This window comes from Epinephelus lanceolatus, chromosome 24, assembly GCF_041903045.1.
Source record: "Epinephelus lanceolatus isolate andai-2023 chromosome 24, ASM4190304v1, whole genome shotgun sequence".
NCBI classification, from domain to species: domain Eukaryota; kingdom Metazoa; phylum Chordata; class Actinopteri; order Perciformes; family Serranidae; genus Epinephelus; species Epinephelus lanceolatus.
In genome coordinates, this window is record NC_135757.1 from 19,188,021 (window position 1) to 19,207,573 (window position 19,553).

General features: G+C 43.2%; 1 protein-coding gene across 1 annotated transcript in view; it reads right to left on the minus strand.

Annotated features, from left to right (window-relative positions):
- Positions 1 to 11,673, minus strand: part of filip1l (filamin A interacting protein 1-like) — a 107,601-nt gene extending 95,928 nt beyond the window's left edge. The window contains exon 1 of the mRNA XM_033615693.2: positions 11,351 to 11,673. The gene's annotated coding sequence lies outside the window, so the exon portion shown is untranslated. The remainder of the gene's footprint in view (positions 1 to 11,350) is intronic.
- Between the last annotated feature and the right edge of the window lie 7,880 nt (positions 11,674 to 19,553).

A 19,553-nucleotide genomic window follows, 5' to 3' on the forward strand; every position in this document is an offset into this window, starting at 1 on the left:
TTCTTTTTGCTTGGGTGCAAATTGAGCAAATATCAGTAGTTACTAACATCCTGCATGCAAAGAAGGTGATTTTAATGTGCTACGTTTTGATACTTTATTAAAAGAATACTTTGACTTGTTAAAAGATTTGCTTTCTTTCAGAGACTTTAGTGAGAAGACTGTACAGCTGGTTAGCTTAGCTTAGCATAAAGACCGGGAACAGTGGGAAACAGCCAGTCTAGCTCTCTCTAAAGCTAACAATTCCAACTGCCAGCACCTCTAATATATAACTGTTATATCTCTTTTTTTATATCTCTTTTTTTTAACCTTGAACAACAATAACAACAACAGAAACACAACAGAGTCTCAGCTGGTTGCCTTGCAACCTTGTGGTGACAATTCCAAGAAGCTCCTGGGCAAGAGTTAGTCTGGTATCTAGTAAACAACAACATGATGATAAGTGAGCTTTAGAAGTGCTGGTGGGCGGATATTGTCACCTTAAGGCAGAGCTATGCCAGCTGTTTCCCCATGTTCCCCATGCTGTTGTGGTGTTGTAAAGTGCAACATTCAGTTTACCTTTAGATCTGTAACAGACTGAATGCTCTTATGTTTTGGGTGGCAATTTCACTCCCTTTCAAGATTAAAAAAACAGAATAAATAGATAACATGTATTTTTCTCAAGGAATACATTTTGAAGTTGACGTGAATTCTAGGGCATTACATAGTAATCTGTCTGACATAAAGACCAGCCAACAGAAGCCCTTTTTACACAGAGATGACGCTATAGAGCCACTACGAAGTCCCTTCTTCCTTGCACCTTTGCGTTTTTACACAGAACCAGACAGCGTTGGCATCATGCTGCTTCAGTGTGTAATTTTAGACAGCATTGGCTGTCGGCATTGCAGAATCAAAAGAGGCATGACATTTAACACAACAGCATCAGCTCTAGTGTGACATATAACGCACTCGTCAGCAGCACTTTATGAACAATAAGAATGGCATTAACATGACAGTAACAGCCATTTACTGTCCCTGTTATATAGCGGCTTATCTCATCCTCTACTTAAAGGGTAAGGAGCTCCCAAACCTCACTGTTTTCCCAATATGTGGACATTTTTGGCCTCTGTTCTTCTTCTTTGAGTTAGCTGCCAACTGCTAACATCTACTTTTAAAATCTCCTGCAATGCGTCTTGGGCATAACATGTCGAAAAAACGTCATACACGTGCCGCCCACCATCTCATCCTGCTAGCTGTCCCTTTATACAGACATTGTTTCGGCACTGTTACTCCCTCTGATGCCACCTTAAAGACGAGACAACTCTTTCAGCATTACAGTGTGAAATTCCCGCTTTAAAGAGGCAGTGTAAGGAGCTAGTGGCTCTGCAGCCTGTTGCACCAGCTGTGTATATATTCAAACTAGATATAACATAAATTATTATGAAGTTTTGATTTATGCATAACTGAAATAAAAGCAGTTGCACCACAGAGATAACTTACAACATAACTAAATTATATTACAGATGACCTTGGGGTAGGTGTAAATCATAAAATGTCACTGAATTATACTCACTAATGATAAAACAGCAGTATATCTGCCACACAGCATCATTTTTTAATAACTTCTTGTCATATTGCCACAAAGTAATTCAGTAGAGACATGACTTATTGAAATGATATTTCAATATCAAACCAGCTTACAGTACCACAATGTGCTGTGGTGCCAAGTGGCTCATGCTAGCCAGAAAACTTGGTAACTTGCCTTAGTCATGATTTTATACCTGGTAGTTAGGTTAAGCCTCAAGTAGTCATGGTGCAACCAATTTCAGTAGCTGATTTAGCCACAAGCTAACTTGTATTTACTACAGCTGTGTCCAAGATTCCATATCAACATTAGTATGCCAAAACAGTATGTGATATGTTTCTATGTTCAAAACCTCCATATGAAACCAATAGTTAGTGAATTGCATAATGTCTCCATTGAAATATCACAGTATGCAAACTATGGACACCATGCCGGCATAAATATCCCTCAATGCAATGTGGAAGACTTCAACATTCATAGCAGACAGCTATGAACGTCAAAGGCAGCTCTGTAATGTCAAGTAATAAATACCTCTGTAGAGGTGAATAACTTTGGTCAGGAGTCTGCTGACTGATGTGCAACATGTGAATCACTATTTAAAGTATTGTGGTAGGGTTATTATTACAGATAGATGGAGGGCATATTACATGAGTATTGATCTTTGTTATGGGTACAACATGGTTTGGGCTTTTGTTAGCAATGCTGGTGGCGCAGCTCCAGGGATGTCGGTTGGACATTCTGCTACTTTGATCCAGACTGGACTACCTCAGAAACTTGAACTTTGGCACACATATATACCTGCTAAATATCAGCTTGTTAGCATGCTGATGTTAGCATTTAGCTAAAATCTGTGCATTATCTGGCAACAAAGATGCCTGCAAGATACCCAACAAGTTTGCCTGTGGTTTTAACAGTCAAAGTACTCCTACAGAGATAACCCAAAAACCAAGAAGTTCATCATGCTTGCTGTCAGGCATTGCAGATGATAGCAGTGCTGAGGTTGTCACGGGTTACCATGGTTATGCGTCTCAAACCTGCAAGGAGGCTCTCAGAAAGTGACGTGTTGATAACAGCTCAGTGCATCCAAAATGATACATACTGTTAATTCACACAAACGTTTGAATGACAGAACTCATATTGGGTATGTACTGTAGATGCGATTTCAGTCACAGCGTAACCCTCTGGTGTGAACTTTAAAATTAACACAGACAATCATAAAGTTTCTGTTCTGGTACTTCTTGATCTAAGCATAGCGTTCGATACTGTGGATCATGAAATTCTTATTCAGCGTCTTGAATGCTGTTTAGGCCTCTGAATTGGCTTTCTTCTGACCTCACTGGAAGATCTTTCTCTGTGTCCATCAGTAATTTTGATTCAGATAAGATAAGCATTCCATATGGTGTCCCTCAAGGATCGATTTTAGGTCCTCTTTTATTTAATATATACACGCTTCCTCTTGGGTCCATTATTCAGCAATATAAAGTGTCTTATCAGTCATATGCTGATGATACACAGCTATACATATCGGTTTCTGCCAATGAACATGACCCTCTGAACAATCTCATCCAGTGCATCTCAGATATCAGTTCCTGGATGAGCAAAAATTTCTTACAGCTTAATCAGGACAAGACGGAGATTCTTGTTGTTGGTCCTTAGGCCCTGAGGCACGAAATTCAATCCCTGCTTACTCCCTTATCTGTTCAACCATGTGATCATGTCAAAAACTTAGGTGTGGTTCTTGATGCCGACCTCAACTTTCACAAGCACGTTTCTTATATATCTAAGACAGCATTTTATCACTTGAGAAATATTGCAAAAGTTAGTCATGCTTTTATTTCTAGTAGACTAGATTACTGCAATGCCCTCTTTGTTGAAAACAAACATTAAACAAACTCAGCTTATTCAGAATGCAGCTGCTAGGGTACTAACAAAAATCAAAAGGTCTGACCATATTACCCCGATTTTATCATCACTACACTGGCTCCCAGTAAAACAAAGAATTGATTCTTCTTATTGTTTATAAATGTTTTAATCGGTTAGGTCCCTCCTACGTTTCTGACATGCTCACAGAGTACATACCAGAGAGATCCCTTAGATCATCAAACAAAGGTCTCCTCACAATACCCAGAATCAACTCCAATTCAAGTTTTGGGGCTTTCAGTCATTATGGTCCCACTCTCTGGAATTCGTTACCAATTGAACTACGGTCTGCTACTTCAGAGTCTTTTTTTAAAAGCAAACTTAAAACATATCTATTCTCACAAGCTTTTAGTTAGGTTTACTGAATTAGTATTATTATTTTTATTATCTCCTGTTTTTAACCGTGATAAGAAAGATATCCTCTTATCTTGTTTAACTAACACCTTTGATCACATCTGGTGTGTTTTTATAAATGTTAGTCACTCTTACCTTTGTTTCTGTTTTTAAGCACTCAATGTGCTTGTCGCATGAAATGTGCTATATAAATAAACCTGACTTGACTTAACTTAGGCAAGAACTTACATATAGCTGGTGGAATAAATGCTGGAGTTCATTGTGCACACGGCAGTTTCTGCTGCATCATGGAAAGGATTGGCCCTGTCAAACAGCTTGTGAAGGAATCTGACTTCAATGGGCCCTTGTTGTATATTTAACATAGACCATAGGCGCTAAATTAAGTGAAGGTGATGACGCACTGGCTAAACTGAGCAATGTGGATGACTAACATTAATAGTGTTGGGAAATGAAAAGACGAATCTGAGGTTGGTCGCCACAGAAATGGCCTGGCCACATCGATTTTCTCTTCAAGAACAATATAGAGGGAAAAAGAGCTAGAAATCTTCACTGTTGCTTATTCTACCATCTCCTTTGTATTTGTGATGCAGTCTCATGAGAGGAGGCACAGACCCGTTTTATTTGCTCTGTTTCTGATATTCTCCGGCTGGCTCTCTTCCTGTTTTGTTTTCCTTGTCACAGCATGTGTTGCGTGGGGAGTGAAAATAGTAAATGGAGACACAATGTGAACATCATCTATGAATGTGTTTAAAATTTCATCTAAGAACAGCTTCTCTAAATCTACTCAGACATGACAAAAAATTGATTCAGGCTGTCTGACTGAGCAAGTTATTGGATTTCAATGAGCATGTAAAGGTCTCATATAAACTTCAAAGCCAGTTCAAAGTGTTGTGTGATTTTTGCAGCTATTCTCCTTTTGGATTTCACCATGTTGCATTTCCATACGTAAAAACTTGAGCTTCCAGCTATCATCCCCCGCTGATAGTTTTTAATGCAGCAAAGGCAGCCATCCATCCCTAATGCTCCATGGGGTACTGATGCAGCACTAGCATTACTCACTTTTACACTTGCACAGATATGAGCGGCGAATGTGTCTGCTGCAGCAAATCACACTATAACTGCTCCATCCAGCGTCTGCTTAAAGATACATATGTGAATTATTTATGCAGCTGGAGTCAAGCTGTGTCTGTAGTGATGCACCTGGGAGAAAGGCTCTGCTGAAGTGAGGTGTCAGCAATAAAATGCAACATAAAGATAATGGAAAGGCTGTCCACAGTGTGTTTTTATCAAATTAAATGTAACAGTGGAACATCCTGTCTTTGAGCTGACTCTGAATTTTTGGTTTGACAGCTGCTTGAATGATTTAAGAACTTCTCACAAATATTCAGGAAATAGTATCCACGTCAAAATAAAGTGACTAAACGACTGCATCATATACAGCAGACTTTTTATAGTCATATGCCCTCAGAGTCTCGTATGTTTGTCTTCACTTGCTCCCATGGGAACGGCTTCTGCGAAAGCACCTTCCGGCTGATCTTTCAGAGCCCGCCTCGCCGCACAAACTGATCTCAGCGAACTTATTTTGACTCCACTTGACAGGAGAAGGCTGCAGGTCAAGCTGTGAGATATACAGAGAGGGACTAATGTGGGACAACGCTGTGCGTTTCTCTCTCGGTATATATAGTGCTCTTTTCCCAGAGCTGTGAGTGGTCGGTATTCTGTGAGAGAAACAGGATCCTCAGGACTGAAACGAGTCACTGTGCCTGCAGCCAAACGCCATGAGGGCCTCGATCAACACTCTTCATGTACTGGTCGACCCCACTTCAGTGCTACGATACTCAGTCAAACATCTGCAAGGACCAGGAAAATAGAATTGTAGATGTTTTACAAGTAAGGAAATACGTTCAAAAAGTTTTTTAGTCCTCAGGAACTTACATAATGATTTGGGTGAGAAACACTGAATGTAAACATAACTTTTATTGTTTACAAGAGTGCTCTATGGGCACCTTTATATCCTTTTCAAATTATGCAGACACAGTGCAGATAATGGATGTATTATGGTGACAATACACTGGATTCATTACCTATGTGAAGTCTATGGATGCTCTTAATTTTCTACAGAGAGCAGAAGATCCGGCTGTGCTTTGCATGATGGATACAGCACACCGCGTTGACTGTCCATCTTGACTCGACCTCAACTTTATGTAACTGAGGTCCATCCGCAACATAAAACTCAGATCAAACTACTATGCTACTGCGCTGCCTATTTCTTGCCTCTAATGTTTTCAGAAACGTATTTTTGTGTACTGTTTAGCTGTAAAATGAGAACGTTCATGACCTGGTTGCCATCTTAAAAACAGTCAACCCATTCTCATTCCAAAGTCGTCAAATACAGCTGCTTTGTCAGTGATTTCCTATCGTGGTGTGATACACCACCAAGCAGCATCAGTTTATAGCACCACTGGATGGCATCATCTTGAAAGGCTGCAAGGAAACAACATGACTTAAGGTGTTGGAAAGTCTCTATAGGGCAGGCAGGAGTCACCAAAGAAACCAGTGTTCGTTTTCTTTTTTATTCTAAACCTAACTACATGCTTTTGTTGCCTAAACCTACCTAATCACATGTGTTTGTTGCACAAGGAACACAATGTCCCTGACATGTTCAGGGACGTCAACAACAGTCATAAGTGCTATATAGGCAACAGGACCTGCTTACGTTTCTTGAAGATGTTTCGCCTCTCATCCAAGAAGCTTCTTCAGTTCATGACGAAGACCTGAACTGAGCTGAAGAAGCTTCTTGGATGAGAGGCGAAACCTTTTCAAGAAACGCAAGCAGGTCCAGTTGCCTACAATATAGTACTTATGATTACCATGACTTGGATGACTGAGGATCTTCACCGACAAGTCAACAACAGACACACCCAGACTACCTAGCACATAATACGTAGGTGTAAAACGGGTTGGGAGATTATATCGAAACTGTCGAGCCAAAATTAAGCACTTCCCACCAGGCACATACTTCTGTTTGTTCGCCAGATTTGGTGTATCTCTCCCTGTATGAGGCAAGGTTAAGTTTGCTGATTTTCTTATTTTTTCCTTTTATTATTCTAATATATACATTTTATATTGAAGCTTTGAGTTTGGAAGATCAGTAATGGCCTAAATGTTATGTATAAGTAAGTATGTTTCATTGAATTTGATTATTTGTTAATCCTTTCTATCTAGAATAAGCTATTTCAGTGAGTTTTGAAACTTGGTACTGTAGCTTTAAGAGACAGCAGCCTCACACCCGGGTTTCATGGTGGGCTGTTGAGCTGGGTAATTAGTGGACCCTAGAGTAGCTGTGGAGACACATGGTTTTCATACCGTGTCCTGTCCTGTAAAGTTTTCATTAAGAAAGGCCAATTCTGTGGATAGGTTTTGTGACACTTGTGGATTAAAAGTTTTCAACTGTGATTGATTGTATTTACTCAATGTGTATTTAATTGACATAACCCCTTTTTCAAGGCTGAAAGGTGGCACATAACCCAGGTGGGTGACGGTGGGCTGCGTAATCCAGAAGTAACCCTTAAGCTAGAAACTTTTTGGGGCAGGCAATCAGTTCAAATTGGCCTGATTAGGCGCCATCTTGGGGTCCGGTATCTAGTTCGTATAATAAATCTATGACGCATGACTCTTTGAGCCAATCGAAAACAACATCTCTCAGTTTAAAAGTCAAATCCAACTTTAAACAAAACCAGGTTTTTTATTTTATGTATTTATTTATTCATTTTTTGGCTATGAATGAATCTCTTCAATATTATAGGTGTTATCCTCTCCTGCACTAAGCTCCTTAACCAATATCAGCAGGAAAATTTCAGTCTCTGTTCATCTTTTTCTGACCCAGCTTCCTCTGTTTTACAAATTAATTGCAAAGCCTGTCAATTTGGGATCATAATTTGATGACAGCTAAATGGAAATCCATTTAAAGTTTAAAATATGATACAATTTATTACCGCAGTCACAGCTCACCTTAACAACTGATCTCATCAACTTTGGGACAGACGGCTCAGGAATTTTGATTAGCCAAGTTGCATTACACCCTGATCCAAAAATGTAAAGTGACACTTGATTTATTCCTGTACAGAAACTTTCTCTTGGCGCCCTGCCAGCACAGAGCTTCAGTGTCCTGCTCAAGGACACTACAGCAGGCTTTAGCATTTACAACCCCTCATATCAAGTGACTGTTATCTGTTTTGTGCCTGTGATATGATGAGGATATGAGAACAGAAACCTGTGGGAACACTGTTAATCCCAGCAAAAAAACTTTGAGCAACTTTCCCCTTTCTTGTAGAGCTCTTCCACTGATTTACTTGCTAGAAAAACTTGAAACGTAGTTAAAATCCAGGAGGATGAAAAGCCATGATTGATCTGTTTTTAAGGGCTAATCAGGACGAGATTTGCTTTGATTCGTTCCTACACACACATCCTAGCGTGGCACACACCACCAACCACTCCCCATTGATGAATCAATCAGAGTCAGGCCTACTAATCCGACCTACAGCTGGTGAAGCTCAAGGTACCAGGAGGTTTGCCTTAATGCGTGTCTTGTCTAATGATCTCTGCCCCACTACCCTCAAACTGTCAATCACCCTGAAGGGAAAGGAGTTTGCATCAAGTTCTGCTGCAGAAATGTCAAAATATTATCAAGATATTTGGTTTAATGCAGCATAAAAATACAGAAATGTCTCACTGCAATTATGTCTGTGATTTTTTTATCAGTTCAACCAAAAAGTGATATTGCAATTGTTTCATTAGAGGCCTTAACTGGTGTAACATTATGAATGCCAGTGTACATGTATACCTGCCATGTTGAACACCCATTGTTGTGGCCATATAGATGAACTCAAACACAATACAGTCACGCTTCAACTCTCATGACCCTACAAACACCACTCACTCCAAACGCGCTGATCAGTCTGTTGGTTGGCCGCCTTCTTGTTGGCTTACATTAGATTACCAACACCATAAGGCAGTGGCTCTCCGTCCCACTATGGTATATACTTAAACAGATTAACCTGTCACTTCTAGTCACGTGCCAAACCCCAAGCCTTTTAAAGTTGCATCTGGAGCATGCTGGGGTGTCCATCTGTCAGCCCAAATATTTACTCACAGGAGGGAGGTTTGTAGGAGACTTTGAGGAATGCTTGTTGATGCAGGCATAGTCCACATGCACTTTTTAAAAAAAAAAAAAAAAAAATTTAAACAGGGTTTTTCACCACCTTCAAAGAAAATGCTAAATTACAACTGAAGCCTTGCTGAGCATGCCAAACCAAGAGGCAGAGATAAAATATTGACCATTAATTCATGCAAAGTAGAAGAAGAAAAAGATGTCAGCCAACTAGAATCCTGAAACAAAGCTTGGACCTCGGACTTCTGTCATGCATTCTAACGCCTCTCTTTCTCGATACAGTGGAAGACTAAGGGCTCATTTATATGTATTAAAATAGATATGTATTTTTTTTTTGTCTATGTATTTCTCTTTTATTTTCTTTGTTCAGGACGTTTAAGGGCGTGTACCCCCACAGTGCTCAGGTGAGGTCGGGGCTTAATAAAAAGGTAGCAACCAGGTGTCAGACTATAAGCAGCAGCCATCCAATAGACACAGAACCCAAAAACGCGAACATAGCGGGGTGAAACACCAAACGAGACTGAATCTGGGATTGGTTTTTACTTTCACTTTCACTGGTGAACATGTTCAGAAGCACTAACTGACAATCTTGCATAGTTTACCTTTAATTTCAAACATTGCAACTGTCATTGCCCACATACGTCCATGTGTCCTTTATGTTTGCGTAGATATTGACAGGCTGAGAGGCTTAGTAAATATGTACAAAGTCCTGTTAGCAAGGTGAGAGCCAGCACTATTTTGGTTCGCCATTGCATGAAATATCGGCTCATTTGTGACGCCTCACAAAGGAGATAGCACTCTCTAACACTCAAATATTATAAGCCTAAAACTCTGTTTTCCATGTCTGCACGTCAACACTCAACAAAGTTTCTGAAAACCCTGGATGGTACTTTATAAAACGTTTAGTTGCATGTGGACAAAAGGTGAGAATACATAGAAAAAAAACACATTTTGAAAAATAAACCCATGTATGTGAGGACAATGACTCATTGTATGCTTATTGTGGTCTATTAAATGTCATCAGTTCTTAATGTAACTATAAAAGCAACTATAAGCTCTCTTTATTCATAACCTGTGCGTAACCGTAGACCAAAATATGTTGTGATGATCCGTGAGAGCTACACTAATCCCTTTTCTTGGTAAGATGTCTTTTCTATGCTGACCACCACATACCAGCACATCATCAAGCTGTGGATGTCAGCACAGGTCATCCCGTCTGAGCATGTGACACCAGCTTTGGCGTTTTTTCTTTTGAGCCAAAGTGGAAAATAATAACATCTGCACCGTCACAATGAAACAAGTGAAACAGCTTTATTGGCCTGACATTTTACTGTCTCCCCTTCTCCCCTGAGTACGTTTCCAAACTGAGCCACGAGTGCTGGCCTCGTAACTTGATCCCTCCTTCTCCTCCTCCCTGCACGTAGATACTGTATGACACTGCTCCGGGTTCTCGTGGACACGCTGCCCTTTGGAAATTCCCTGGCTGCAACCAATACTACCCGTCATGCAACACCAGCGTCCACTCAAGACAGTATCGCTGCACAGGAGCGGATGAATTATCACCGCAGCTTTGATGTGGTGGGCAAATTGACCATGGGGTGCGTTACCGCCACTGGGGCCATATCATGTTTTACCCTTGTCAGCAGATTCTATTGAAAATCATGATTTACTGTGCAGTAGATCTGCAAAACACAAGACTTTGAGCTCAAATGCATCTATCTCAGCAACAATACACAGCGCCATGTGCACATAAAACACAAAATAAACTTGTAGTTTTGTCTACGGGCAAATAAATTCAACCAATTAGAGCAAATTTAATCCAGTTAGATTAAATTAAGATCAACAGATATTCCCTCTGGCCCCCAGAGCCTCCTGTAGTCTCTCTCGTCTGGCGTCTAATCTCTGTATCTGTCTAATTAGCAGCAACCTTGCAGAAAAGTCTGTAAATCCACTCAAGTTAGACACTTCAGTGCATCTGTACTTTAAGCTACTGTTCACAGCAAACTGCACAATCGGCTGAATCTTTGCAGGAAAACAAATAAAATCGAGAAAAGTTCTTCATGCAATGCATTATTAATGAATCTAGAATATTTAAAACAGCAGGGATTTTTTTAAAAAACATATATATATTGCACATATTATTTTGCAGTTGCCAGAGATTTCAGTATTTTTATCTCAGGTGATATTCCACAATGCTGACAAACCCTTAACACACAGATGTGCAGCCTTTTGCATTTGCATGTTTGCCTCCAAAATAAATGAGATTGGGTGTGTTAGGGTTTGAGCATGTTCACACACACACACCCTGACACACACAGCCTCTCAAAGCCGAGCATCAGTCTTACCTCTTGCAGCGAAGCTTCAGCCCACTGTGCTGTTGTGCCTCTGCAGTGCCACTGGCTGTGCCTTCAGCCTGCCGGCTCAGATGAAGCGTTATCCTCAGTGTGAATGTTTGCTCTGCTCTCTTTCCCGACGGTTTTTCTCTCCTCCGTCACGTCCTCAGCTGGCCTCTCGTACAATCCAGGTGGTCTGATGAGGTGGGAGAGAAGAAGAAGAAGAGGAGGAAGAGGATCGTGTCCTCACAGACTGAGGGAGCTGCTGTGTGTGCACGTGAGTGTGTGTGGTTGGGGACTGTGAAGACAGACTCTGTGTGTGTGCGTGTGTGTGTGTGTGTGTGTGTGTGTGTGTGTGAGAAAGAGAGAGCAGAGGGAGGAGAGACACGACCTGCCATGCAGATATCAGCCCTGTTGCAGTTAAATTTAAACCACCCTTCCTTCTGACACCTTGAGCCACGGCTGCCCTCCCTCTCCAGTGCACACACACACACACCCTCGGATGCAAGCACACACAGAGCTCTGATGGTACCATATGGCCCCTGACAGAAAACTGAGCCCTCGGGATTCTGTGACTGGAGAGGAAGAGTGGGGGGGGGGGCAGAGGCAATTTTTAGACAGGAATTTAGAGATTTCTTTCAGTTGTTGGTGAGAAAATGGCACCAAACCTGTGATGTTATGCACTCCTTTAACCCTGCAGATAAAACACTTTGTGTCACTTAACAAATATGACAAAGGAATGTATCTGATACATCTGGTATCAAAAGAGAACTCCCGTAATTTAACATTTAACTTCTATAACATCGGAGTCACAATGGTCAGTTTTAAACAAAAAGGAAGCAGAGATGGTTTTTATTCCACGCATTACCCTCCTTTGTCAAAATCTGGGGCATACCTTACCCAAAATGCAACTCAACCAGCAAAAGCTTGGTTGGAGATTTGGGTATGTAATGGTGCATTCATATAGAGTTGAAATAATCAGAAACATTCCGTTTCCAGCTGGGAAAACGAATCTATATGAACAAGATTTTGGGACAAGATTTTGATGTCGGAAGCATTTTGGTTTCCGTTGTAGTCCAACTTGTATTGATACTGCTCATGTTTGAGCAACAGGTATACAGTCCGTGTGGAGAGGCAGAACAGATTGGCTGAAATGTAATCTCATAACCCATCATCTAAGTCTTTTTAAGTTTATCGCTATCCATACGCCGATATCTGTTTATAGAGATAGGCTGAAAAGACTAGCTCATGGAAGGGGAAGTCTTGGCTTGGATATGTGCTGGCTACACCTGATCAGCTTGAAATATTGGCTGTTGTCCTCAGCGGCTTATTGTCATGAGACCAATACCTGACGGTCTCTGAAACTGGGGAAAGTTCATATGAACACCCCTTAAAGTCAGAACAACTCATAAAGTTGGCATAAATTTTGCACACAACTTGCCGACTCTGACGTCATATACGCAGAAACTTGCTGGGTGAAAGTAAATATTTGGTTGATGATAAGAAACCTAATTGATTCACATATTGCTCACATCTAATTCATCATATAGTATTAAGTTGTAACAGTTAGTTGCTGTCCACCTAGAGCAGGGGTAGGCAACTTGCGGCTCCAGAGCTGTATGTGGCTTTTTAGCCCCTCTCCAGTGGCCCGCCATGGCTCCAACAGAAAATTATATGGAAATGAATAACCGTTCACCATTTTTTTCAACATTTATTATTGTAGGAATGTATGTTTTTTCGTTTCTTTTTGGCCAAAAATGTCTCTTTTGATTGTAAAGGTTGCCGACCCCTGATCTAGAGTGACCAAGACCAGTCAGAAAAGTTATTTATTTACATGTCAAGTAAAGCAATATTATATATCCTTTGATCTAAATGGTCATGCAAATACTTGAAACAGCTAGCAACGTGTTGTTTAAACCAAGCTGCAACCTCCAGGGCTGAAAGTGGTTCACAGTGCCAAACCTGCAGTTCCTCTAATGGCCACTTGAGGCTGGCTCCTAAAGCAAGTCAATCCTCATAGACCCCCATGTTAAAATGCCAAACTTTATAGCAGAAATAAACATGTTTACAGCCTGGCACAAAAAACGGTTTTGGTCTCTATCACTGATTTCCCTGTTTATGACAACTGTATGGGGGCCGAATTTTATATAACTCACCTGTTAAAACTTTATTAAGGCTTAAGTAATTAAGGGCAGGGCTGCTTTGAGTGACACGCTGCTTGTGAGGTGTCAATACAACACATTCTCAGTCCGACCTCGTCACATATTGACCCATGGACTTTCCACATCAAGATATGATGTGCAAGGTACCCTGGGTGCGTTGGTTGTTGACGTCCTGGGATGCCGTTTCAATTTCAGCCTGTTACATGCATCATCGGTTTTCAAAATACACTCCTGTTTTCACAGGAAATGTACAGTTTGCATGGAGTCTCTTTCAAAATAAACATAATTCATCGGTACAACGCTGAGAATTGACTTTTTTTTTCCTTCAACAGCAAACACACGTGGTTACATTTAGTCAACGCACGCATGTGGTTGGGTTTAGAAAAAAAGAGCAGGGTGTGGCTTTACATTAATATAGGAAGCGAACATTGGACTCCAGGATAAAAGTCGTTGGTTGTTGGATCCATCCAGCAGCCTTCCATCCCACCCGCCTGAGTCGGACTTTTGCCCCCTTCATCTGCGCTGTTGTCCGACTATGTTTCCCCCTGACACTGCCAGGCCCCGTAACAGAATAAAAGCGGAATTAGACCAACATGAAAGGATGGCTTTTTTTGTTGGTGTCTGATGCTAGAAGTCACTGACTAAGCGCCGGTATTCGACGACTTCAGAGTAAGACTGGGTTGGTCACTACGGTCTATGAATTAGATCCTACCCTCGCTCCTCCACAGCTCCACCCTCTAGTCCAAATATGGTCACTTCTGGCTCGAAAAGTCCAAAATGACAACTTGGAACTCAGAGTCCACAAACCAGTGGGTGACATCACGATGGCCACGTCCTTTTATTTAAACAGTCTGTGATTCAAACACTCTGAGCAACAAAATACAACACATGTTCTTTGAGGAGTCCGTGTTGCTTCCACGTTACAACTTAAAAGCTCATGAACACACCAAAGTCAGAAAAGTAACTCCCAACTCGGGTGGTGGGACCATTCAAAGACCTCAAGAATGTGACATTATGTTAGTAGTTGTAGCCTCAAACAGAAATAAGCAGCAGCCTACAGAGGTCTGAGCTCACGTCTTTCTAACCCCACAACCCCAGATTTTTTTCAAACTTGTAGTCTTCATCCCCAACTGACACTGACTTTAATGACATTACTTCGGGTAGTTCATCATATTTTGCGCAGCTCCCTCTGGGGAACTTTATACAACCCACATACACTACGTAGTATACTCTGTAAGCCCTGTATGTCACACCTCGCCTTGTTAGTTAAGTTATTTTTTGTTTCTCACATTTATCTTTGTTGTTTTATGTTGAAACTCACCTGTTGTCTCATTTCAGGTCCTTCACTTCCTGCCCTCGTGTTTTCCCACCTGTGTGATTACCTGCCCCGCCCCTAATGTGTTGCACCTGTGTCTCATTGTCTCCCCTCCCTGTAGAGTATTTAGTCTGCTTGTTTTCTCCCCTCTGTGCCAGTTCGTCTTGTTCCTTTGTGACAGCGTTCCAGCGTTTTTTCCTTGTGTGTCTTAAGTGTTTTTTGACCAGTTGCTACCCTTTTTTGACCCTGCTTTTTGCCTGCCGTCTCTGTACCTTTGCCTCCGCTGTTTGACCTCCTGTGTACTGACTTTGGCAAGATTAAAGGACAAGTTTGTGTATTCCACTGTGCACAAGTCTGCTTTTGAGTCCCTGCGTACGTCAGTCTTTACAGTACGAACTGGCCAAGATGGACTCAGTGGACTCAGGATCAGTCAGTTCGATTCTCCAGGCACATGTGCGCAAGATTCATGACCAAGACCAACAAATCAGTCTCCTTCGCCATTAGGTGAAAGAGCTCTCTGATCGTCAGGAATCTCACTTGGCTGGTTTTGGTACACAGCTGAATCTGCTCATTGATCAGATGCGTCAGCTACAACACTCTCCAGCTCTGCCTGACGCCACCCCCTCTTCGCTTCAAGGTGCCAGTGTTGAGACTGCATCTCCTGTGGCTGCCTCTGCATCTTTGCCCCTCCACCTCTCCCGACCTGAGCGTTTCTCTGGAGATTCAGGTGACTATAAATCCTTCCTCACTCAGTGTGACTTACATTTTGAGCTCCAAGCTGCAGCTTCTCCTCTGATCGTTCTAAGATTGCTTACATAATTTCCCACCTGACTGGAAGAGCAGAGGCTTGGGCTACTGCAGAGTGGAGTAGGGGGTCCCCGGTTTGTGACTCATTGTCTGCATTCACTAAATCCTTCACCCAGATCTTCCAGCAGACTACCCCCGGACGAGAGGCAGCACGTGCTCTGGTGAGTCTGCGACAAGGCAAAAGGAGAGTTTCTGACTATGCCATAGAATTCCGGATCCTGGCAGCAGAGAGTGATTGGAATCAGTCTGCGCTGTTTGATGCCTTTTTGGATGGTCTTTCTGACACCATTAAAGACTATCTTGCACCCTTTGACCCACCTGTTGACCTGGACTCACTCATTGCCTTGGCCATTAAAGTGGACAAGCGTTTGTGTGAAAGAGAGAAAAGCCGAACCAGCTCTCGCAGTTCCCCACCACTCCACTGGAGGCAGCGGACCAGCTTTCTCTACTTCATGCCGAGCCATGCCTCACTCGGATTCGTTTGCAGCACCCCCTGAGGCCTTGGAGGTGCCCATACAACTTGGGCACACTCGTTTGACACCTGAGGAACGCCAGCGAAGAGTTTCTGAGGGCCGATGCATCTACTGTGGCAAGATGGGTCACTTCATAGTATCCTGTCCAGTGAGGCGATCAGGCCCAGCTGTTAAGGTGAGAAGCACATTGACTGCTAGTAATTCCTCCCGGATGTTGGCACTTGTATCTTTTCAGTCTCCTGTGCTTTCTCTTAAGCATCCTGTCCTGGTGGATTCTGGTTCTGATGCCAATCTTATGGACTCTTATCTCGTCAGGAAGCTGGGTCTTAGAACTCTTCCCCTCGACCAACCATTGGATGCCAGTGCTCTGGATGGAAGAATTATCTGTAAGGTCACTCACCGCACTCAGACACTACTTCTGTCATTCCCAGACTGCCACACAGAGCACATCAGTTTTCACGTCTTTCATGCCCCTCAACATCCACTCATCCTGGGTCACCCCTGGCTCCAGACTCACAATCCTCATATAGACTGGTCTACTGGTCAAATCTTGTCATGGGGGAAAGACTGTTACCAGGACTGTTTTGCTTCAGAATCTCAGCCTACTGAGGAGTTTCCAGATCTCTCCAAGGTTCCTTCCTGTTACCATGACCTCAAGGAGGTTTTCAGCAAGGCCCGAGCCACCTCTCTGCCCCCTCATCGGTCCTACGACTGCGCCATAGACCTGCTGCCTGGTACTTCACCACCTAGGGGCCGCCTGTACTCTCTGTCAGCTCCTGAAACCCAGGCTATGAGGAAGTATGTAGAGGAATCGCTGGCTGCTGGGATTATTCGTCCTTCCTCCTCTCCGGCTGGTGCAGGGTTTTTCTTTGTGGACAAGAAGGACAAATCCCTGCGGCCCTGCATCGATTACAGAGGACTCAATGACATCACCATTCGTAACAGGTACCCCCTTCCGTTGATCTCTAGTGCTTTTGAACAGTTAAATGGTGCTAAGGTGTTCACTAAACTAGATTTGAGAAACGCTTATCATTTGGTTAGAATACGGGAGAGGGACGAATGGAAAACTGCCTTTAACACCCCTAGTGGTCATTATGAATACCTGGTTATGCCATTTGGACTCACTAATGCCCCTGCAGTATTTCAAGCTCTTATCAATGACGTCCTTCGGGACATGCTTAATGTATTTGTTTTTGTATATCTGGACGATATTCTGATCTTCTCCCCTGATGAGCAAACACGCATTCAGCACATGCGGCAGGTCCTCCAACGTCTCCTCCAACACCAGCTCTTTGTGAAGGCAGAAAAGCGTGAGTTTCACATGCCCTCTGTGTCCTTCCTGGGGTTCATCGTGTCGGAAGGGGCGGTCCAGATGGATTCCGAAAAGGTTAGTGCTGTAAAGGATTGGCCTACTCCAAGCACCCGCAAGGAGCTGCAGCGTTTCCTTGGATTTGCAAACTTTTACAGGAAGTTTATCAGAAACTTTAGTTCTGTTGCTGCCCCTCTCCATGCACTAACCTCTCCCAAGTCCAGTTTCCAGTGGAACTCCCAAGGTGACCATGCTTTTCAACGGCTCAAGACTTGTTTTACCTCCGCTCCTGTCCTGACACTCCCTGACCCCAACCTACAGTTTGTACAGATGCTCTCTCCCGTGTATTTTCCCCTGGTAACTCTGCCACTGAACCTTCACCTAGAATAGGTGAAGCCGTTTCCTTGGTCGAGGGTAATTTTGGCAAGGGAAGAAAATGCACCATCTTGGAGAACCTATCCACCACTGTGAGAATGGTGGTGTTACCTTCAGAGGTGGGTAAACCAGTCACAAAGTCCACTGAAATGTCTGACCAGGGTCGATGTAGCACAGGGAGAGGGCAGAGAAGACCAGCAGCTGGGCGATGAGAGACCTTGTTGCGAGCACGCACCGGACAGGCCGTCACGTACTCCACCACCTCTTTCTCCATGACTGGCCACCAGAATCGTTGACGCAGGACAAACAATGTCCTATGCACACCAGGATGGCAGGAGAATGAGGATGCATGAGCCCAATGGATGACCTGAGAACGTAAATCAGAGGGCACAAACAATCGGTTCGGCCGGCAGCCAGCCGGTACTTGACAGTTCATGTTAGCATCAGAGACCTTTCTTTCAATATCCCAGGAAAATGCACCAACAACACATGAAGCCTGTGAAGGAGAGTCCATTGGTCCCGGCCATCCGGCCCCCTCCGCCCCCCTGTGTATACTGTTAACAAGCTCCTGGGGGTCCGCCGTCGTGGCCAGGGGTTTCAGTACCTGGTGGATTGGGTGGGGTATGGTCCAGAGGAACGGTCCTGGGTTTTGACCAGCAACATTTTGGATCCGTCCCTGATTCGGGACTTCCACCAGTCCCATCCTGGGGACCCAGGGCCGCCAGGTGTCGGCCGTAGAGGATGGGGGTACTGTTACACCGCGCCTTGTTAGTTAAGTTACTTTTTGTTTCTCACATTTATCTTTGTTGTTTTATGTTGAAACTCACCTGTTGTCTCATTTCAGGTCCTTAACTTCCTGCCCTCGTGTTTTCCCACCTGTGTGATTACCTGCCCCGCCCCTAATGTGTTGCACCTGTGTCTCATTGTCTCCCCTCCCTGTAGAGTATTTAGTCTGCTTGTTTTCTCCCCTCTGTGCCAGTCGTCTTGTTCCTTTGTGACAGCGTTCCAGCGTTTTTTCCTTGTGAGTCTTCAGTGTTTTTTGACCAGTTGCTACCCTTTTTTGACCCTGCTTTTTGCCTGCTGTCTCTGTACCTTTGCCTCCGCTGTTTGACCTCCTGTGTACCGACTTTGGCAAGATTAAAGGACAAGTTTGTGTATTCCACTGTGCACGAGTCTGCTTTTGAGTCCCTGCATACGTCAGTCTTTACACTGTAGGCAGTATTCATGTGTAAAATTTATGGAGCTCCCCTTTAACAAGTGATTTTTCACCTTGGAGTGGGTGGGGTTGCACCAAAAATAGGTACCCAGCATTTTCAGCGTCGACCGCAAAACTGGGTTACTTTGTGATGCAGTCAGACGAAGGAGGGTCACAGACTGTTGAGTCACAGGCAGCGTCTTTCTCTCGGCAGACGTCAGAGCTTTAATAGAATTCTGGGGATTGTTCGGCTTTAAGGCATGTAGGGCTAAAGTAAACTGCTTTTCTGTGAATTAGTTTCAAAGTCTGCCTTTCTTCTGGACTAAAAAAATATCAGAGCGATATAACCTAATAAGGACTGTGGATATGTGTCAATGTGCATCTCTTTATGTGTGTGTGTGTCAGTGGGTGTGTGCGTGACCTGAATTGCGTCAAGACTCAGCAGAGTCCTCCAGCTGTCAGTGGGCCCTCTCCTTCACACGCTGCCGTAAATCTCCCGGTCAACTCTCTTTCACCTTTATTTACCCAAGTGTATGTGTGTGTCTCTGTGCATGTGTGTGTGGCATGAAAGTCAATGTT